Genomic DNA, 9,464 nt, shown 5'->3' with positions numbered 1-9,464 from the left:
TTTCAAATAATTACTTGAAAAACTAAGTCCTAGGGTTTACCAGTGATTTATTTCATCTTTTAGAGACTGAAAATTTATTTGCTATTTGTTTTTAGAATATTAAAAATTACAGAAAGTTATATAATGTGTCTTATAAAACCAACATAAATCTGAGGCCAAAATCTGACATAGAGAGCAAAAGAGGACATTCTAGTACCTGTGAGGATAATCAGAATTTTCTCTCTCTCTCTCTCTCTCTCTTTCTGTGTGTGTGTGTGTGTGTGTGTGTATGTGTGTGTGTACGCCTAGTTTGAAAAAGCTTTTTCATACAGGAGATTCTTGTATATTTTTATTATCACAATTAATGTGTTCCTGCCTTGTGAACAGTAGTTTAGAAAACATAAGAATATATTCAAAACCTCAAAATACTAATAAGTAAGATTTAAAAGTATTTTCAGGCTTCCACTTTTTTCTAAGATTGACTAATAAGCACTGGCTTTACTGTCCAACCTGAAACAATCGAAAAAAACAGAAAAAAAAAAAAAAATGAAACAATGGCTTTCAAGACACTGGACATCAGGCAATGAAGACCAGTGTTTTAGTTTGGTAGGGCTGCTATTACAAAGTACCAAAAAATTGGTGACTTAAGTAACAAAACTGTGTTATCTCCCATTTCTGGAGACTAGAAATCCAAGATCAAGTTGTCAGCAAGGTTGGTTCCTCTGAGGACTGTGAGAAAGACTGCCCCATGCCTCTCACCTGGCCTCTGGTGCTTTGCTGGGAATCTTTAGTGCTCACTGATTTCTAGGAGCATCACTCTGATCTCAGCCTTCATCTTCATATGATGTTCTCTGTATGTGCGTCTGTCTCCAAATGTCTCTCTCTTTTTTTTTATAAGAACATCCGTCATATTGGATTAGAGGCCCAAGCTACTCTAGTATGACCTTGTTTTAACTGAACCAATTAGTACTGCAACAATCCTGTTTCTAAATAAGGTCACATTGTGAGCTATGGGGGTTAGAACTGCAACAGAAGATTTTAGGGGACATAGTTCAACCCATAATTGATAGTGATCCCTGAGGACTGAGACATTAACTAAAGAAGTCCTATGATGGCGCCAAGCTACTTCCTGAAGAGAATTTCCTTCCCACGGAGCAGAAAGAGAAAACCTAAGTGGAGGTCAGTGGTCCCCCTGACTTGAGACAAAGCTGGAAGTCTGAGTAGGCAAGGTGGCTAGAGCTGTCAGGGCAGAGTCTTAGAAAGGAGACAGGGGCAGAAAGAGGAAACTCCAGAGCCTTCTCTGAGTTTTCAGTGGAGCGTCTATCAAGGTATGGGTGTGAGGAAAGTACCCCAGGCCACAGAAAGAACCATTCTGAATGACTGAAGGAAACAATTCTTGAAGATCTCACAGGGTCAGGAATTGTTCCTCTTCCCATCAGCCAGAGGAGAAAGCCTTCATACATGGAGCACTGGTTCAAGTACCTAGGAGTGTTTCTCCTCAGTGACTGGGAAAGATTAGCCTTAAACTAAACACTGCTCTGACCCCACCTAACAATGCTTTAAAGCAGAACCTAAATGGCTCAAACATTTTCTAACTAACTTCTCTGCATCTCAGAACAATGCTCAAGAATATATGTAGAAATACAGAAACGTATAGCACCCAATGAGGCAAAATTGACCAGATCTAGCATCCAATAAAAAAAAAATTACCATGCATGCAAAAAAGCAGGAGACTCTGACCCACAGTTAGGAGAAAAATCAATTGATACCAACCCAGAATGACACCAACAATAAAATTAGTAGTCAACGGCATTAAACTAATTATTATAACAATTCCATATATTCCAAAAATAACATGAAGATTTCGCAAGTTATATAGACATGTGAAAAACCTAAGGATCTAAATTGAACTTCTACAGTGAAAAACTACAATGACTAATTATTAAAAATAACATTTATGGGATTAATGGCAGATTAGACTTTGCATAAAAAAGATAAGCAGACATAAATCATAGAAACTATAAAAAATGAAGCATGGAGAGTAACAAACTAAATATATATTTGAAGAAATAATGGCCCAAACTTTTCAACTTTGACAAAAACTATTAATATTCTAAAAGAAAACATAGGAGACTTATTAATTAGGACACCAAAAATATAGTCCATACAAGAAAAAAGAAATAGATTGGACTTTCTAAAAATTAAAAACTTATGTGATTTGAAAGGAACTATTAGGAGAATGAAAGGAAAAGTCACCGACTGGGAGAAAATATTTGCAAATCACATATTGGATAAAGGAATTGTATGAAGAATATATAAATACCAAACTGGGAAAAGGGTCCTTACAAACCACAAATCTGATAAACAGTTAATATCTAAAATTTATAAAGAACTCTTACAACTTCAATAACAGAAAAACAAATAACTTGATTTAAAAATGGGCAAAGGACCTGACTAGACGTTTCTCCAAAGAAGACATAAAAATGGCCGGCAAGTAAATGATAAAGTGCTCAACATCACTAATCATAAAGGAAATGCAAATTAAAACCACTGTGAGATATCACCCCACATCCTTAAGGATAGCTATTATCACAAGGTCAAAAGATAAATGTTGGTGAGGGTGTGGAGAAAAAGGAACCCTAGTGCACTGAGAGGAGGAATGTAGCTTGGTACAGCCATTATGGGAAACAGTATGGAGGTTCCTAAAGAAATTTAAAATAGAACGATCCCATGACCCAGAATTCCCTCTCTGGGTATACCCAAAGGAGATGAAATCACTACTTCCTAAAGACACCTGCACTCCCATGTTCATTGCAGCATTATTCACAATAGCCAAGATATGGAAACAATCTAAATGGCCATCAGTGAATGAATGGATAAAGACAATGTGAGGCATATTTACCACAACACGAATGGACCTGGGGGATGTTAAGCTAAGTGAAGGAAGCCAAACACAGAAAGGAAAATACTGCATGATCTCACTTGTATGTGGAATTAAACGAAAACAGAGAGCTCAAATACACAGAGGTAGAGGATGAAACAGTGGCTACCATGGTGGGCAGAGGAGAGAGGAAATGAGGAGATTGGTCAAAGGGTACAAAATAGCAGATACGTAGGATAAAGAAGTCTTGAGATCTAACGTATAACATAAAGACTAAAGTTAACAAAATTGTATTGTATTAAAGATTTTTTTAAGCAAGTAGATTTTAGCAGCTCTTGTCACAAAAAAGTATGTGAGATGGTAGATATGTTGATAGCAAATCTACACATAGACACCATTAGCATTCCTAGTACAAATAAAAACAAAACTATATGATGATCTCAATATATGTTAAAAAGCATGAAGCATTTAATACAAGTCAAAAACTATTTTATTAATTTAAAAAAAGCTCTTAGAAATTAGTAAAAAGAAAAAAAGAAACATTAACATCAGAAAGACTATCAGACAACATATTCCCTGCTGGTGAAACACTAACCATCTTTCATTAAAATAAATTGGACAAAGATGCCATCATTTAGCACTGGAGCTAAAAGGCATCCCTCTTGGAAAGATAGAAAAATAGACTCTGCTGTTTGGAATACCCTGAGTTATGAATAAAATGGTCTTCAGAAGCTTCTCCGAATGCCTTCCTGAACTATTCCATTTTATTCTTCATGCTATCAACTAAGTATAATGCTTCCTTTGACTATGAGTTGTGAGTCATTTTCCATTCATGCTCTAAATCTGTGAAACTAATAATGATTTTCTATACATCAGTAAGTACACATTGATTTGCTTCCCTTCCCCAGATGGGGAGATTGGATTGAGTTGGTCCATGTAACAGGAATCCCATGTCCCTGGGACAGAGGCAGAAGTGCCTCTCTGTCTCCTGAAGCTGTGGTTGTTTAGATTAAAGGAGGAGAGAAGGAAGTATCAGGCTGAATCCTGGCTAAGGATGGAAGCCTGGGAAACATGACCGAGTGTTTTTTACATCTGGGAAGTCCTGGAGTTGTTCTTTCAGCCAGGAAGAGCCAGGTGAAAGAGATGAGAGGGATAAAAAGCAGCACTTTTACAACAGAAATCTTTTTTTAAACAATCAAATGCCATGGCTGCCTGCACATTCTAATGCAGTCATCTAATTCCAAAACAGCCCTAAGCATATGTCAAATCAGTCTACTAGTTTCCCACCTGTCTTCATTAGGTTTTTCTGATTTGTCTTTGAATTTGCTGGAAACTCAATATGGGAAAGAAATTATGTAGGCTATCTTTTCATTTTTTATTCCCCGGCTCACACTCTCAACCTAATTGTGGTTGGGCTGTCACTGCAGCCACCACCTATACTCAGGTGAGGCTTGACAGTCCCTTGTCTCAGCTGCACAGAGCATCTCCTTTTTCCCACCTTGGGGTTCCTCTGCCACTACCTGTGTGTCTCCTGTAAACTTGCTGTGATGGTTAATACTGAGTATCAACTTGATTGGACTGAAGGATACAAAGTATTGATCCTGGGTGTGTCTATGAGGGTGTTGCCAAAGGAGAGTAACATTTGAGTCAGTGGGCTGCGAAAGGCAGACCCTCCCTTAACCTGGGTGGGCACAATCTAATCAGCTGCCAGTCCAGCTAGAATATAAGCAGGCAGAAAGTGTGAAAGGAAAGACTCGCCTAGCCTCCCAGCCTACATCTTTCTCCCATGCTGGATGCTTCCTGCCCTCGAACATCAGACTCCAAGTTCGTCAGTTTGAGAACTCGGACTGGCTCTTCTTGCTCTTCAGCCTGCAGATGGCCTATTGTAGGACCTTGTGATTGTGTGAGTTAATATTTAATAAGCTCCCATATATATACACACACACATATATATACATACTCCCATATATACATATATGTATGTACGCATATATACATACATACACACATATATTATATCTATATATATGTATTTCATTGGTTCTGTACCTCTAGAGAACCCAGACTAATACACTTGCCCAGACATTCTCATGCAGGTGCGAAACAGAAGCGCAAAGACATACTTACCATACTTGGATAGATGACCATTGACCAATGTAGGACAGTAAGTGATTGACAAATTTTCCTCTCTTGAGAATTCCTTGTCTCAGGACAGGCAGTTCTGTGGCTTTGTCTACATGGTTCCTTAGAGTTTGCAGGTAGGGCTGTGTTCAACATTTGTGCCTTGGAGTGGTTTTCCTTCCTTCTCTATTTCAACCTTCCCTTCCCTCACTTCTATTCCCTGGGATCTCTTCCCAAAATAAACTACCTGTACACAAGTTCTCTTCTCAGGTTCTGCTTTTAGGGAAATTAAGAGAGCAACTAAGTATTTTAGTAGCTATTTGGTTCTTTTCATATGCCTTTGATGGCTCGGTGCAGTGGCCCACTCCTGTAATCCTAGCATATTTCAAGATGGCTATTCAGAGGGCTGGAAATGCAAGAATGGCTGAAAAGCGTTCACAGACAGCAACAAATAGGAGTTGTGGGTGTTTCCAACAATAAAACAAACTTGTGTTACTTGAAGCCACTAAATTTGTGGTAATCTGTTTCAGCAGCATAGGAGACTAATACACCAGCCTGGCCCCAGTCCCCAGATGATAACACGTAGCTGTTGGCTAGTAGAATTCTGGTGATATTTTATGTTTTTAACAGTTTTGAAAAGCATATTTTTTATATGAAGCATCTTTTTCACCCTGTTTCCTCCACATTTCAAATGTCCTTGTCCAATTAAATACAAGCTGTCATAATAAAGAAAAACAGTTTGAAATCTTTAAGATTCCCAGACAGTCAAAAGGGAGACTCATAATTATAGATAAGTGAATGCAGAATTTATTCTAATGGAAAGATTTGGAGATTTTATACACACATGCACATACATATCTATGTATATACATACAAAGCAATATATATTCCAGTACATGTAATACACATTAGAGATTATGAACATATATGCATGCTTTAATTTGTATGTGTATATGTATATATATGTATATTTGTATACATCTATTTGTATATATGTATATATATCTATATATCTTCATCTAAGAGGAAAAAAATCCAAGCCAAAGATAATCATCAACTTCCATATAGTGCCATGCTACCAATAGCTGTTTTTCAAATAATGTTTCTAGAAGGCAATTTGTCAGAACCTATTAAATATGAAAATGTGTACCTCTTCCGACCTAACAATTCACTGTTCAGGAATTTAGTCTAAAGAAATACTTTTACAAATGTGGAAAGATATATGTATCTAATATTCATTGCAGTATGTTGTTTTCTAAAAAATAAAATGAAACATAGCTGTCATTATTTCCATAGGTTTAGTGGTATCTCGTTGTGGTTTTAATTTAGTTTTCCCTAATATCTAATGATGTTGAGCATCTTTTTACATATTACTGGCCATTCATGTATATTCTTTTGTCTATTTTAAAATTGGATTGTCTTCTTATTATTGAGTTGCAATAGTTCTTTATTTAAATATGTAAATAGTTATTTATTTATTCATCATATATATGTGTCTTTTATCATATATATGTGTTCCAATATTTTCTCTTTTATCTCATATATGTGTTTTATCATATACATTCCAATGTTTTCTCCCAATCAATAGCTGGCTTTTTATTTTTTGACAATGTCTTTGAAGACCAGAAAGTTTTTATTTCAGTGAAGCTCAATTTATCACTTTTATCACTTTTTCCTTATGATTAGTATTGTTTGCGTCTTATCAAAAAAAAAAAATCTGCCTATATCAAGATTATAAGAATTTTTTTTGTTTTCCTCTAGAAATGTTAGAGTTTGAGCTTTAATATTCAAGTTTATTATTACATTTTAAATTAATTGTTTTGCATGGTGTTAAATAAGCATTATGTTTTATTTTTCTTCTTCTTTTTTTTTTTTTTTTTTTTGTTTTGAGATGGAGTCTCACTTTGTCGCACGGGCTGGAGGGCAGTGGCACAATCTCAGCTCATTGCAAGCTCTGCCTCCCAGGTTCATGCCATTCTCCTGCCTCTCAGGTTCACACCATTCTCCTGCCTCAGCCTCCCAAGTAGCTGGGACTACAGGCACCTGCCACCACACCTGGCTAACTATTTTTTTGTAGTTTTTGTAGAGATGGAGTCTCAGTGTGCTAGCCAGGATGGGCTTGATCTCCTGACCTTGTGATCCACCCGCCTCAGCCTCCATTTCAGGCATGAACCACTGCACCTGGCCTTGTTATTCTTCTTATACAAATATCCAGTTGCTTCAATATCATTTATTGAAAGAACTATCCTTTCCTTATTAGATTGCATTGTTGCCCATGCAAATTATCAATTGGCCATTATGTGTGAGTCTACTTCAGGACTTTCTATTCCATTGATCTATGTGCTTATATTTAACATTACCACACTGTGTTGATTAATGTAGTTTTTTACTATGCATTGAAACCGCCAACTTTGTTTTCTTTTTCAAAATTATTTTCTCTGTTCTCGGTCCTTCAATTTCCAAGTAAATTTTTGAGTTATTATGTCAATTTTTACAAAAGTCTTCTGGAATTTGACCAGAATTAAGTTAAATTTGTAGATCAACCTAGGGAGAATAAACATCTGAACAATACCAAGTCTTCAATCCATGAGCAAGGTAGACCTCTCCCCATTTACTTATATCTTCTTTAGTTTTCTTCAATCCATGAGCGAGGTAGACCTCTCTCCATTTACTTATATCTTCTTTAGTTTCTATCCATAGTGTTTCATGGTTTTCAGTTTTGTCTGAATCTATCATGATATATCATTTTTCCCCCTTTTTCTCTTAATATGATGAATATATTGACTGAATTTCTTTTGCTAGCCTCATCTTGCTTTCTTGGTATAAAGCTTACTAAGTTATGATGAATTATGATTTTTACATATTATGGGATTTCATTTGCTAAAATTTTGTTAAGGATTTTTGCTTCAAGACTCGTAAGGGACTTTAATCTGTAATTTCATCTCTTGTGCTATTTATGTCTGGTTTTGATATCAGAACCTTGTAAAATGAGTTCCGAAATGTTCTGTCCTTGTCTTGTTTCTGAAAATGTTTGCAGAGGATTGCTACCAACTCTCCCATAATGTCTTGAGTTATGATTGAGTTAGCAAATGAAATCATCTGTGCCTTTAGGTTTCGTCATTATGGTAGGAGATACTACAAATTCAGTTTCTTAATAGGTTTTCTATTTTCTCTTGTAAGTTTTGATTATTTATAAATTTTTAAACATTTTTACATTTTATCTAAGTTGTCAAATTTATTTACATAAAGTTCACAATGTTTCCTTATTAAGATTGGTTAGATTAGTCGTGTCCTCTCTTTCATTGCTGATATTGGTATGTCATATTTTTATCTCTCATTTTCTTGGTTACTCTTATTGAATGTTTATCAATTTTGTCATTTTGTTTTTCAAAACACTAACTGTGGCTTTATTTTATGTATTGTTTAACTGTCTTCTATTTTGCTGACTTCTGCTCTTATTTTTATTATTTGTTTCTTCTACTTATGTTCAGTTTACCATTTACTTTTTTGCTTCTTAAAGTTAAATATTAAATCATTAATTTTGACCTTTCTTCCTTAATATAGACAATGATGTCTGAAAAATACCTTCTAAGCCGTGCTTTATTAGCATCCCAGAAACTGAAACACATGTGTTTTTATTATTATTCAGCTCAAAATACTTCTTTATTTCTCTTGCAACTTCTTTAATCCAGTGTGTGTCATTTAATATCCAAATATTTGAGGCTTTCTGCCATATTTTGCTGATATCTAATTCAATTTCTTTGCAGGCAGTGGACATACTCTGAAATCATTCAATAAAATGTACTAAGATTTATTCCATGGGCCAATGTATGATTTATTATTTCAGGTGTAATTTTGAGTTTTTGGATGTAAGGCCTGTAATGTGCATTAGATACAGTTGACTGAGAAGATAGTTTAGATATTGTATTTTCTTACTGACGTTTTTCTACTTATCCTGAGAGGTTTTTAAAATCTCTGTACATAAATGTGGCGTTGACTATTCATCTTTTTATTTCTGTCCATTTTACTTCATGAATTTGACTTTGTTATTAGTTGCATATATGTTCAGAATTGTTATGCCTTATTGGTGAATGGCTGCTTTTATCATCGTGTATACTTAAAGTCTGCTTCACCTGATAGTAATATAGCTCCTCCACCTTCCTTATGTTTACTCTTCGTATGGTGTAGCTTTCCTACCCGTTTATTTCTAACCTACCTCTGCCTTTATATAAAAAATACACCTTTCACATGGCACACTAGGGTTTTGTTTCTTTGTTTTTAAATTTTTTATTTTTAATTTTTGTGAGTACATAGTAGGTGTGTATATTTATGGGGTACATGAGATGTTTTGATACAGGCATGCAATGTGAAATAAGCACACCGTGGACAATGGGGTGTCCGTCCACAAATCCTCAAGCATTTATCCTTTGTGTTACAAACAATCCAATTACACTCTTTTAGTCATTTTTAAACATACGATTAA

Source organism: Rhinopithecus roxellana, chromosome 4 (genome assembly GCF_007565055.1).
Source record: "Rhinopithecus roxellana isolate Shanxi Qingling chromosome 4, ASM756505v1, whole genome shotgun sequence".
In the NCBI taxonomy this organism is placed as follows: Eukaryota; Metazoa; Chordata; class Mammalia; order Primates; family Cercopithecidae; genus Rhinopithecus; species Rhinopithecus roxellana.
Note: the sequence above shows the minus strand (reverse complement) of the source record.